The 14376-nt window shown below is 45.9% G+C and overlaps 1 long non-coding RNA gene across 2 annotated transcripts in view; it reads left to right on the top strand.

Annotated features, from left to right (window-relative positions):
• The first annotated feature begins 590 nt into the window (after positions 1–590).
• LOC144938256 (uncharacterized) overlaps positions 591–14376 on the top strand; it is a 76290-nt gene continuing 62504 nt past the window's right edge. For both annotated transcript variants that reach the window (XR_013637832.1, XR_013637831.1), the window contains exon 1: positions 591–700. This is a non-coding gene — a long non-coding RNA (uncharacterized LOC144938256). The remainder of the gene's footprint in view (positions 701–14376) is intronic.

Below are 14376 nucleotides of genomic sequence, written 5' to 3'. Positions count from 1 at the left end.
AAGGGCTATTGCCATTGCAGTTGCCGCACTTTTGTCCACACTTTGTTTACGGCTGAGCACAGGAACCTGTTGCAAGGGTCGACGCATTCCCTTAGACATCGAGGCACGTCGAAAGCAAGAACCTCAAGGCATGCGGGATAGACATCCACACCTGGGCACTCGTCGCACTGGACAGACCCGATTTGAAGAGAGCTCACGCTGCACGCCAGTCCGTTGAACTTAGTTCGTACCGTGCGTAGCCGACCGTGTTCATCGGATGATGTGCCGCGCTCTTGAGGAGTGGCCGTGCGTGAGACCTCTGCAGGAGGCAATAGCGGCGTCGCGAGGCGGTCGCTTTAAACGCTGCCCCCCCCACGCCAGCCCGCCCGCGCGCCCCCCACAACGATGACTGCACTTGCAAGATTACGTAACCACATTTGTGAGTCTGGGATCGGACTCCTCGTCTCCCGTGTGAGAAGCCATGAAACACATAAAAAGTAACAGCAGAATTCACGCCAACGATAGCCGAGCGCTCATCCATGAGAATTAGAATATGTATTTGATATTGAAGGAATCCGATGAGCTATTAAGCTCTTTTTTCCCACGTGTCCAGGAGACGGGAGACAACAAAAACAACCACGCAGCCCCCCTCAATGTCCCTCTGACACCAGCGCTGGCGTGAGAGGGAGCTCTGGCAAGCACCCCCCCCAAGGCATCGAGGGTACTTTGAGCCTCTCTTACACGCTGGCCAGACATCCTGGAGGCAGTGGAGAGTAGCCACACTTTACCCCACCAACACATGACCTGCCGATCGACGAACTGTGGTACCGCCGGGCAGACAGAGGACGGGGCGTGTTTATGAAGCGTGTCCCTTGTTTCTCGTGCCGCGCCTGGAGATTGAAATTGGTGACCTCTGGATTGCATGTCCAGTGTGCTAACCATCACGCCGCGATCGCACTTGTAACGGCATTTCGGGTAAGCGGATACGTATATCGGATGAACATTCGAAATGTAAATATGAATGTTGACTCAATGCGCCATTTAAATTGTGAGATCTGAATGCTTTTGAGGTGACACGTCAAGCAACAATCGTCATTGTGACACCCCCTGCTCTGGCAGCGTTGAGTACCTACAGAATATAAGCGTCAGCTTGAGAAAACATCTGGTTCGGTCAAATATAATCACTACAGTTTAGATTTGAAAAATAAATACATATCTGAAGGGTACTGTTGATAATGTCACCTACACTTGTAATGTTTTGTAAGTGATGTATTTGTGTAATCAGAGTGCCAACGGTGGGTACTGTAATCTTGTACTAATACTCACAGTGTAAAATTATAAAACCATTAGTATGCACAGTACTGTCTATACTTAGCAGTGCAGTAATATTTTTTTTTCAAGATTAAAAATTGTTCGACAGAAAACAATAATAAGGGAGAATAGTCAAACTGGTGGCTTTGGCGAAAGAGAGGACAACACCAGCCAATGCACATCGACCACTCTGCCACGTCTACAGTCACAGCACAGGGCTGTTGTGTATTTCCAAGGTTGAAACGGTACTCAGACGACGCTTTGTGTTGGGTTGTGTATTCATAGGTTCAGTCATCAGCATAATCAGCATTCATGTCATTACGTGAAGGGAAAGACGAATCAGAATATTTATTGTCACTGGAGAAATCCGATGAGCTATAAAGCTCTTTTTAAAAGGATGTGCAGGATTGCAGACTCAGATACTGTAATTTTTGTTTTACAATGTAGTGGGTGTCTCTTAGTGATATCTACAAATATTGGAGGTGCCCGAACACCCCCCAACAGCCACGATGACTGCACCCCTGCTGTTCACAGCGATATATTCTGCCAATAAGTGGAGAGGGAAGGCCCATCGACATTTGAGTCAAGTTACAGGGAAACGGGGAATAGTAAACTTCAAGAGTTTCTATTTTATTTTCTCCCCATCACAAGCATTCGAATTCTGCTCCTGCACTTGGACTCGGGCCCCTTGCCTGCTCTGGATGGAACCCAGGAGGCTCAAGCCCAGATCAATCACTTTCCTCATCACATTCTCAATCAAACCATCTGCTCTCCAGCAAACAGTGAGCTAATCTCCGCGGGCGCGCGGCAATAAACCGGCTGTTAAATCCGGCATTGGCCTGGGCTTGCATGCACATGCGAGCACACACACACGCACGCGCTCACGCGCGCGCGCGCACACTCACACGCGTGCACGCGCGCGCGCGCACCCAAGCGTGCGCATGCACATGTTCATCGCGCCACGCCTATTAAAACCCCACAGCAGCTGTTGGTTGGTAAAGAGGCGCTATATTATGCAGCCAGGTTAAGAGGCACCGCCAATAATAGGCGCACATTTATAACCAGGTGAGCTTCAATGGATACAGCGCGCGCGCGCGCGTGTGTGTGTGTGTGCTCTATTCAAGTAAGACCCGGGTCAGGATTGAAGGGGTGGTGTATTGAAAAGAGTATATTATTTACAGGAAAAAAAGAGATTTTTTTTTAAAGCAACACATTCAACATTGTTATTCTATTTCAGGCTATGAAAAAAAACAATATTTTCATGATTATTGTTCCAGGTTTACATTGTTAACGTATTGTTATTCCCTGAATGGACACTGGTGAAGCAATGGACGAATACAACAGTCAGCTGCTTGGCACTCAGAATGTTCACCGGTTAAGTGGACGCGTTGACGAGGCTTATAGAGGCGCATTATCTCGTGGACAAAAAAATCGTGATTCATTTGGCCTGGAGTGTGGCAAGGGATTTTTTGTTTTTAGAAAAGCTAAGGCCTGTATGATAGGACTCCCCCCCCCCCCGTGTACTGGTGACTGATTAACTAGCTTGAAAAAGATGGTGTTTAGTGGTTAAATAATTACGTGTGGAACCACCGCTCTGAGCACGATAATCTGTGTGGGACCAGGTGGTGAGAGTAATGTGGCCCTGTGTCCATGCTCTTTTGCGAAGTCACCCCGCGGATACCACAATTATGCGCATACATTTGTATTCTCTCCCATTGACTGAATGAATGAATACATTTAACGCTCATATATGTGTTTTTTTAAAATTGACATATGGCCATTTTGTACTACAGAGAGCAAAAGTGCTAACTTTGGCACGTAACCATTTGCCGGGAAGTCAGCTTAACGAGACACATAGAGAGTCCACAGGCAAATGGAGATAAACTAAGGGATAGGAACCAAGAAATTAAGTTACAAACAGCGAGAGAGCTGTAGAGAGAGAGGGAGGACACAGGGTAGAGTGAAGAGTGGAAGGGGGTGGGGGGTGAGAGAGACGGAGAGAAAGACAGACAGAGAGGGAGAGCGAGAGAGAGAGATGCTAATCTAGCCCTGACAGATTTCAAAAGTGTCCTTCGACCCCAAAACGAGGCCTGCCCCTCACAGCTGCCCCACTAATCGGAATCACAACACACCAGGCTGTTTTGAGGAGTTGGGGGCATGTCATGAAGGAAGGAATCGCCCCTCTTCCCTTGCCATTTCCCTTGCACTGACCCATCACCCCCTATAATTTTGTTCTGGGGACAGCCATCCAGTGTCCTCACCACCGTGGGGTGCCACGGTGGCGAGATGTTATCTCCCTCGCCTTGTATACAGGAGGTCGTGGGTTCCATCTCCACCATGACGCCTATATATTCGGAGTGTGCATGTTCTCACCGTGGTCGCGTGGATTATTTTTCTCCGGGTCTTCCGGGTTTTTCCCCTCCACATTTAGAAACGTGCGTTTCGAGTATTTGGCTGCTATAAGTTGACACGTGATAAGTGACACTTTATTGAGCTATCATTTGTGGCCAGGTTGTTTCCGAAAAATAGCTATATAGCTAAGTGGGCCTTACCTGGTCAAATACAAAATAGTTTAGTTTATATGTCCCTCACATGGCAGAAACACCTTTAAAATGAAAGATTTGTGAACAGGTTATATATATTTTTTTCCACCTCCACCGCTCCCACCCCGCCACAACATAAATTCAGATGCACTTGAGCAGAATGTGATTTACACCTGTGGAGGAGTGCCGCACTTTTCTTTGACCGGCGCGTTGGAGCAGGTCGTTGAGCATTCGTAAGGGGACATAAAAATACATTGAGCACAGTTCATGCCACAGCACTTAGTAAAGCCCACGTTACCATTAAATATAATATCTACTAGTTGTTTCTGTCTCCATCGGTTGCTACTCATGTGAAATGCTTAATACACTTACCTTCAATCCAGAGATCACCGGTTTGATCTTCTGTCGCGAGCACGTTTATTAAATGCCCCCTCTGTTCACCCAGCGGTTTAAATGGGTCCGCCACAGTTAGACAATCCAACATGTGGTGGGTTAAAGTGTGGGTACTGCCACGTCTTCAGAAACACATCTGGCCAACATGGCAGGCTGACAGTGGCATGAGCAAGAAATTGCAGGGCGGCACCTTTATCTGTAACTTTATCTCCATGTGCCCTGCAGCCATTTTAGACGACTTCCGTTGCCAACCCCATGAGGGCCAGTGACTGAACCTGGTCAGAGAGTAATTTCTCTGTTAAAATCTATAAAGGTCAGAGACAGGCCAAAACACATCTATATGTAGACTTTTTTTAAGTAGAGTTTTTTAACGTGTTTTTTTATTGTCCACCCACTCACTGCTGGATGAGGGTTTTGCCATGTTTTGTTTACGTGACAAACCTTACTAATTGGCTGGGCCGGGTGGTGGCGGGTCTTACGACACATTTACATTTTCGCGATCTAACCCCCCCTCTTTTCTGTATATTGATCGCGAAAGCCTAAAGCCTACGTGTTAAACTGGATGATCGTGTTTCCACGCCGTGTTGTTTTGACACCGCCGTGAGCACGCGAACAGCACAGTTGCGCACAAAATGGGGGGCTTAATGTGGGAGACAGATGGATCGTTTCCACCACCAGCACGAGCCGTGCTGTGGCTGGCCTGGGACGGAGAGACCCACACGGCAGGACACTTTCGCTAACCGTGCAACCACACAAATCAGTTCACTCGGGGCCTCATTTCGACTCTATTTTACCCCCCCCCCCCCGCCTTCTAGACCTGAGTCGACCTCATCAGCAGCTGTACCATCACGGGATCACGTTGTTCGTGAGGCATTCTCACTGCAATCACATCTCACGCTGGGTGCGCGATACACACACGTGTACAGTCTTAGAGACATCTAATGCTCGCACGAAAACTCGCTCAACTTTTAGAAGCATCCGAATCTTTAGTTCTCCTGGGGAAATCCGATGAGCCAAGAAGCAATTTTTTTCACCGAAGTCCAGGATGTGCAACCAGCCCCGCTCAGACACGCCGTTCTCAGAGATCCCCGCTCGCTCGCTCGCACGCAAACACAACCTCATCCTCGTGCACCACCGATCCGATGATTCGCTTTTCGCCGCCCACGCTCGCCTCGAGCGATGGACAACGTAAACCTATCGATACATCGGTGACATCGATCATTTTTGGTCGCGATTCATCGATGTCTTTGATGACATCGACGGTGATCCCTCCAGTAACATCGGGACGACGTTGATTTCCTTTTCGATGTTCAGATTTTTTGACGTGGTGTTTTTTCACGCTGCCAAATAAAGGGGCTGATGTTTTGTTTTTCAAATCTCTTTGATGGAAACAACAAAGACGGATCCCTCTCCAACCGTCCTGAACTGTCGGTAAATTTAAAGTTAATATGGTGGAAGTAGACGTTAGTTTGCTGTTGGCTGACCGTTGCTCCTACCACAAAGTGCCTTGTGTTTTTGTATATATATACACACAGAAAGTACTGATATATAGTTTATTTATTATACATCGTTCAGTTTCGACATAGTGTGTGATGTAACTTGAGTTTGTGCTGAGCGTTGACTCTGTAACGACAGCCTTCTGCCATTTGATGATTAGTTTTTTTAATTGTCGTTGCTATTTTTTATGATTATTAAATGTAGTTGATAAACAACATTGATCCAATATATTAACATTCATCTTTCTTGTATATAGTTGATGCAAAAAACCCATCATAAACATTGAAAAGTCATCAATGGTTGAATTCCGATATTTTTATAGTGCTCATCGATGCTCTCATTATAAACATCCGAGTGTTGGATATATCGATGTTTTCTTTCCACTTGCCCACAGCTTGCTAGCCTATATCCCCCCCCCCACCCCGTGTTGGGTTTGTACGATTTGCTTGCGAGGCTTACCAGCTGCTGCCACTGGGGGCGTCATCTGTTCAAGTCTCACGCATTTCCCGAAACCAAAGCGGGCAGGCAAAAAATCCCCGTCACGGTCACATCAACTCGCCTCTTGGTTCAGCCGCCTGGCATTGGTAGTTGTAAAGCTACAACGGGGGAGATCTGGCCTTCTATGTACATACATTTATTGTTCATGTCACTTCACCACCCAGGTAAGGCGTGTGCCTTCCTGGGCTTGGTCGACAGGGCCGCAGTGGTTAGCAGTTGGGTTGCATGGGCAGTGTGGCCAGCTCTTGAAGCACAACAAAACTGAATTTTCACGTGAAGAAGCAGATCTGCCTGTGCCAGAAGAGGGAAGGACGATGTGTAACATTCACTCCCTGAGTGATGTTTATTCCACAAACTGCCAATGTCCTGGGGAAGACTTAAAGATGTCCCAGGAAAAGGAGGATCCTGGTAGCACTGCCAGAGAGACCCTGTGGCTGATGTGTGAAAGAAAAAGAGCAATTTTCCTCTTCTTGGTTCTTTCGGTAAAGTCAAGTAGAAGGGAAATAATGAAATAATAAAAATAGAACATAATAAAATAATTCTCACGACGTTTCGGCCACAATGTAAGGTCTGTCGGAAAGATGCTGTCTTTCCGACAGCCCTGTTCTTCACCTGAGGACGGCAGCTTGCATTGTGGCCGAAACGTCGTGAGAATTATTTTATTATGTTGTATTATTTATTATTTTATTATTTCCCTTCTACGTGACTTTACCGAAAGAACCAAGAAGATGAATCCCTGCAGTCACGAAAGCTTTAAATCGAAAAACAACAATTATTTTTCATTTGATATTATATCGGAAGGACAGTTGGCAACCGGACAGCAGGGTGGAGAAAGGATGGAGTGGGGACGACGAAGCATAAGAACTGAGTCTTTGGAGCTTCATTTGCATGAGGACTGCGGGTGCTGACAACCCGAACGTAGAGCGGAGCAGAGCACATTTGCAAAGTGTTTGTGGAAAGGAAGCAAGCAAGGAGAAACTCTGTCAATATCTACAACCCCAGACTGGTTCGGGTACAAGTCTGGAAATTAAGCATTTTCGGTAGCCTGGACTTGTTTACAAATTCATGGAAGTGGGCCAGTTCAGTTACTAATCCAGACCAGCCCTGTTCCAGCCAAAGTTAGAAAAAAAAAGACTGCTCATGGAAATGAGGCATGAGACCAGCTCTGCTGAGCCTAAATAAGGGACACGTCCCCCCACCCCCCGCACGCCCGACTCCCTTTGCCAAAAGTAAACTCATGAATACGTCAACTTATTGTGAGCTTATCAAGCATGCACAAACGCATGCAGCATGCAGGCGCAGACGCAGAGGCAAGCGCATACACACATGACCGCCATATAGAAGCACACATGCTCTGCCATCTGCCCTGCTTTGAGGAGCAAGCTGACCATCTATGGTCAATGGAAGCTCCATTTGCTGTTCCTGCTTCCCATTAAACATCACGATATCTCGGCACTGAACGAGAATAAACGTGTTTCGGCACATTTGCATATCAATTTCGGTAGATTTCCGCGTCTTGGGTCATAATCAGACACTACGAATTGTAACACACAACATATGTTTCGAATGAAAATAAAGAATTGCCCGTGTTGATTTAAACGGCTATGATTTTTAACTACGAGAAGTGATTTAATGAAATTAAATATTTTGATTAAAATTTGCCCTACATACAAACCGTGTAAACTTTAAAGTATAATATGTGTATTAGAATGTTGTTTTAAGTATATATAATGAAACCTTTACCGAGAAAAGACCTCACCGAGTATGTTTTGATCACGTCTTGCGAAAGGTGTTGTTCCTTAATCAGTCTAATAGAGAAACCCCCCCCCCCCGAAGCCCTCCCATTCCCTCTATTAATTCTGTGGGTGCATGAACCATTATATATATAAACAAATATCCGTGCCGTCTGCCTCAAAGTGGCCGCGAAGAGGAGGCAATCGTGTGCCGGCGTCACGTTCCAAATTACCACATTTGAAAAAAATGACACCGCAAATTACTCAATTGGAATATAGACGGTGAGAATCGCCCCGTGCCGCAAAAATTTGCGCAGGACCCTCTTGAAAAATACTCACGAGGCTCAGTGAGGTATTCCTGGGCAAACAATGATAGTAATAATAATAAGATGACGATAAAATATCAGAACCCACACAGATACGACTGAAACCAACTTGCTATTCTGCCCCGATAGGCAGCCTCTTACCGTACGGGCGTGTAGCTTGGTCACGTGACAGCTCCATCTTGGTGCGATCCCCAGCATCACTGCAGTCCAGCTGTAGTCAACCACACTTTATACAAATGACAATTTCCTGATATATCCAGGAAAGTCACACTGAGTCATAGGACTCTCTCTTTTTTTGCAGAGTTTTATTTTTTATTTTATTTTATTTATTAAGACGTTCTCATCCAATTAATGATGAATAATAATTATTATAAAAGTCGGAGGAAACCGGCGCACCCAAAGAAATCCCCCACACCTTGCGCGAGCGGGAAACACGGCATGCCCATACGGATGGAAACAGATGGCGATTAGTCCACTTGCTGCACTGCCTTCTGCTAGCGAGCCAGGGTATCGCACCTCCTCTGACGCCCACGGGAAGGGAGTTTCACAACTTTTGTGTGATCCACCAACCTTCGGCTCCGCATTGCTGGATTAGAGGCCACGTGCATAGAGTCACCGCCGCCCGACTGTGGCACAAGTGCTGAAGCGCCAACCCTAAATACGATAATATTGTGTGCATCTGTATTTATACGTATACATTTGTAAGCAAACAACATTGAAAATAATTCTGAGCAATTAAAACGCGTTATTTAGAAGGTTCAGCCAGCATTGCACCATTGATCGAGCCTGTTTTTTGATAACTTATGTGGGTAGATTCAAAAGTGCATTCCCAGTGATAAAGTAATTTACTTGCAATTGCATAATGTGCTAAGCATTTGCTAATTATACAAGGTAATATTAACAGGTTGTAAGTGTACATATTGGAAAAATTTAATCAGGGTGAGTTGTAATTAACTGGCCTCTCATATTATAATTTAAATGGGTTTGTGGAGTCTTGTGAAAAAAAACATGTTGGGTCTCAATAAACTCTCACCTGGATCTCTATAAGAGTTTGAATAAAAGCTTCAATGAATGGGCAAGCGATGGAGAAGATGGCGAGGTGAACAATGGCAATACAATCGGGGACACAGCTCTTTCATAAAAAAAGGCATTGGAACATAATGGCTGTTAAACCTCCATAGACAGCATTTACAACTTACTCACAAAAGGCTGCTTTTTAACCATTCCTCTATGAACCTCTTTATAATGTGAACCTCTTAGTTTTTTTTTAAGAAGAGCAATTTTAGATCTTTTCTTGTTTTTCATGGAGGCTTTTTTTTTGGTCTACCTTTTTCTTCCTTCTTTATTTCCAATGTTTTAGAGCGCACTAAATCCTAATAAGTCTCGGCTGCTGCTAATTGCAAAGCGTCTTGCCACTTGTCCTGAATGAAAACATTACCAAGACAAGGACCTTTTCAGCGTTTGATGGGGGAAAAAAAATGTTGTAAAAGGTTGGTCCCAGAGTGCACCGCGATTTAAAAGGCAAGGGTATGATTTGGACCAAGCAGGTGGGTCTGAAAGAGCTTTTCACATCAGCCATTTACATGCAATTACAGGCTAATGGGAGAAACACAATGGGCTCCGTAAAGTAAGTGATAATACAGCGAGCGAGACCTGCAAATCGCACCGGAGCACATCTGCATAAATTGGGAGCCACCCGAAGAGCTTTACACAGAGATTAATGTCCACAGTCCGAGCGCGCGCCAGTCAGAGTGACAGTCCATCCCGTAGCCGATCGTCGCGCGCACGCAATTAGGCTCCACCACTTATACAACAACAACAACAATAAAGATGATGATGGTGATAGAACAACAACAACAAAAAAACCCCTACAAAATCACAATCATGAAGTTAATTTCAGCTGACGTTCAGTGCGTAGATTAAAGTGTTCGTTGCGTTTGTACCGTTACACTGGCTACATTGTGAAACAAAAAATGAACAACTTACAGTATCTACATGGAGTGTAGCTGGAGATATGTATTTGGATACATATAGGAAAACGGTAATTTTCTACTGAATGGGAAAAACATGCACGCGCACCCACCGTGCGTTTGCCAAAGTGTTCTGGGAATTTGTAATGTCATGACATCCTCATGTTACGTTTGTTTCGAATCCCAGTCTAAACATGTTAATCAAATATAAAGTAATGTAAAATATAAAACTGGCCGTACAGGAGCACATCTCTACAGTTAAAACTAAAGAAAGTTTTTTTTTTATTTTATCAGGTAAGGCCCACTAATCTACATAGTTATTTTTCAGAAGCGACCTGGCCACAAATGCCAGCTCAACAAAGTGGCGTATCATGTGGAAATTAATTGCAGCCAAATACTCGCAACGTATGTTTCTAAATGTGGAGGGAAAAACCGGAGGACCCGGGGAAAATTTAACAGAGAGAGACACACACGAAAACTCCAAATATACAGCAGGTGTCAGGGTCGGGATTGAGCCCACGACTACCTGTGTACCAGGTGAGGTAGTTAACATCTCCTAGCCACCGTGGCGCCCCGAGGGGGCAGTTGCTCTGCCCCATCAGTGCACATTCCATATTCCTATGATGATGGGGGGGGACACAGTATGTACACAAAAAAGACCAACTGGAAAGATTTACCTCTGACTGGCATTTGAACTTTATCAAACACTTTTAATTGTGTGCGAGGCACTCCTCACGCATGACCATTTGGTTAGATGTATTGTACTAGTCATAATATTGTCAATATATTGAGGTGTTTGCATATTTTAAAAAGCACATTTAAAACGAGTAAATATATGGGGTGAAATGAGAAGGAAATGCTTTACCCTCTCTGACAATAACACAGGTGTGGAGATGTTCAGACACCAAATTATTACCAGAAAGTCTAAAGCCAATTCTTCCTATTGACCATTCGGACACTGGTAAAAAAAAATGTCCCATCGATAAATACATGGGGTACCTACATTATCCCAACAGTGACTTTCGCAACGACGCGTCTCGCCGCATAATGTGTATGTACGTAGAATCCAAGTGCAACGAAATCTCAAGATGCTTCGCAGAGCAGTGGCTATATGTACCGAGAGACAGAGAGAGACAATCAAAGGCAGACGAAGACGCACACATTTCTATTCGCGGGCGCGCAACTGTGTGTGAGACGAATTCCGTCTCATTCTTCTAGGCAGCTTGCTTTTTGGGCCACTGGGCATGACCGTTTCCCTGACCGGTATCTCCATGCGGTGGCATTTCTGCTTATCTCTGTCATGCGCAGAGTCTTTCAACTGAGACGGCTTGTGAAAGACTACACATGTGAACTGTTACCCAATCTTCTATGAAACATTCGTCATTCTACCACTTTTTGAGGGAATGATGGCCAAAATAGCTACATGGATCAAGGCCCCTTGTGTCTTCTTGCGTGTATTTCTGCACGTGTCAGTCTCTGTGTGTGCATGCATGTAGGGAGTGGTAGTGGTGGGGAGCGGTTGCGTCGCGGTTAGCGCTACACTGCGCTAGGAGCGACACGAGTTCGATTCCTGCTCAAGGGCAACAGCAGTGACGATTATCTGAACCGGTCCTGGGTCTCACCGAGGTCGACTCAGCCTCAAATGAGAGTCTGGTATGGTGGATATACATCACCACTGGGGAGACAAAGGCGGCCCGGCATGGTCTTGGCCACCTACCCCCTCGTGCGCCGTGCCGGCCTACATAGGTGTTCGCTAACAGCACTTGCTCCTACAGCCTGTTCAGGCTATACGGGGGAACTTTGTCTTTGTCTTGCACGCGTGTATGTTACGCGTGCTACTGATGTGAGCCACAGCTAATATCGTCAGCTATTGATATTAGAATGGTAGATCAACTCAGCATTGAAATGAGTAGCAGGTGTTCCGTGTGCATGTCAAGAATGGGGAGAAAGCCAGCCGGGCGTGATGCCGGCCACACACCCCCATGTGCCATGCCAGCCATCGGAGATGCTCGCCAACAGCAATTAACCAAACAGGCAGTGGAGGCTACACTTCGAATCTTTGCACGATTGTGTGTCAGTGTCGTGTGTATTTGTACGCGTGCGTGTATCTTCGTGTGGAGAGTGGCGGTGTCGTGGCTTAGCGCATTGCGCCACGAACTCAGCAAACCCAGTTCTATTCTTGCTCACGGCCAATAACATTGGCGAATAGCTTAACCTTACCTGGGCCTCCTCTAGGTCGACTCAGCATTAAATAGTTGAGTACCTGTTGCGCTGAGTAAACATCAGCAATGGAGAAACAAAGACGGTCGGGCAAGGTGTTGCCCCCCCCCCTCGTGTGCCGTGCCGGCCTTCATCGGCGCTTGCTAACAGCATTGCCCCAACAGTCTGTTGAATGCTGTACTCGGGATCTTTGAGGTTTTTTTGTTATATCTATGTATATGCAGTATATGTGTACGTGTCTTTAAGTGTGCATATTTATCTCTGCGTCTCTATGTGTCCGTGTCTGTGTCCGTGTGTGCATGAGAGGAGGAGCTGTAGGGTAGCGTAGCGAGTTGGATTTCCGATCACGGCCAACACCAGTGACGATTATCCGAACCGGTGCTGGGCCTCCTCTAGGTCGACTAAGTCTCAAATGAGTACCCGGTGCAATGTGTAAAAAAAAAGTCGCTACCGGGGAGACAAAGGCGGTCGAGTGTGATACTGGCCACCCCACCCCCATCCTGTACCGTGCCGGCCTTTATCGGTGCTCACTAACAGCACTTGCCCCTAACAGTCTGGTAAAGGCTATGTGGGGGGGTCTGTGTCTTTGTGAGAAGAGGAGGTGCTTTTGAAGCACGCTGCTAATCACAAGCCAAGCTCAGTACACACAGTGAATAGAAGGCACACGCTTGATGCAGGTGCCCAGCCCCAGCAGAGGATGCTAATTGTCGTCTCATCCGTTACTCTTAATAATTCATGATTTCTGTCACCGAAAACCCCCCAAGATATTCCCCGTCGGGGATTAAAATCAAAGTAAACCTTTCCTTTAATCAATCACACCGTTGCACGTCTTGCCTTGCCACCGTTCCAATGACATTCCCTCCGGATCATAAATACACATTTCCTCTAAGGCCTCGCTGTATTCCCGACATTTTCTTTGTCAACAACCATTCCCGTTAATATATTCTGTGCGCGCAGTGACCTCGATCCGATGACCTTGGTCCGCTGCGACCTCATTCTAATGATCCAGCTCTTATTCTCCGCCTTCAAGAATACACTCCGCGTTTGTATCCGTGCACGGCTGTGGTGCGTCCTCATGCAAAACACACAACGATTTTACTTCATTACCGTCAACAGACCTTTTAAACCGGTGTGTGCAGTTAATTCACAAACTTTAAATAAAATGAAAAAAAAAAGGATTCATTAGGCTTACTGCAAACCTATTTGATTAGACTTTCCGTGGGGCCTTATGGCCTTTAGCTGGGTTGTAATCTAAGCAACGACCTTCGCCTTTAGGGCCTGCAGTGGGCCATTGTGCTGCCATCTGGCCGTCTCTGTGTTCTGCAGATCAATGCAAAAGCTACCCTGCCATGTGTGAGGGTAACACGATTCCAAAAGCGTTTGCTGCTGTGGAGTGTTCTGCAGTCGCCAAAGAACTCAGAGCATGCGAGCGCTTTTGTGGCAGGAATTGTGTTTCCCCGCTACAGACTGTTAATTCTCATTATTCTCGTCACTGTTTTCGTGAACGTTTTGTTTTTATGTTTTCATCCAATTTCATCGCAAATGCGCCTTCGGCATCATGAGATAAACAACAATGCTATTCATAACTCTCGCAGCGAGCGGTGTGTCAGACGGTGGCCCCAGAAGATGACACCGCAGAACTACTTCCAAGATCACTTCAAAAGAGGCCTCCTTATCCACACGAGGGGAACAGCATGTCTGTGCTCTGCAGATAAGGTTTGCGGCATGTCAAGCAAATCAAATTGTTTTTTTTTTAAACTGCCACTTAAAGTGACATGCTAAATTCAAGAAGATAGATGTTTGTGTGTGCCGCCATTGCTCACCGAGCTGAGACCAAAAAAACTTGCCACACGTGAGAATATTGTTTAATCATAGGTGGCTGCCCAGATTCAAATCCAGGATCTCA

The sequence above is a fragment of the Lampetra fluviatilis genome, chromosome 2, assembly GCF_964198595.1.
Source record: "Lampetra fluviatilis chromosome 2, kcLamFluv1.1, whole genome shotgun sequence".
Taxonomy (NCBI): domain Eukaryota; kingdom Metazoa; phylum Chordata; class Hyperoartia; order Petromyzontiformes; family Petromyzontidae; genus Lampetra; species Lampetra fluviatilis.
Note: the sequence above shows the minus strand (reverse complement) of the source record. Positions and strands in the feature narration are given on the sequence as shown.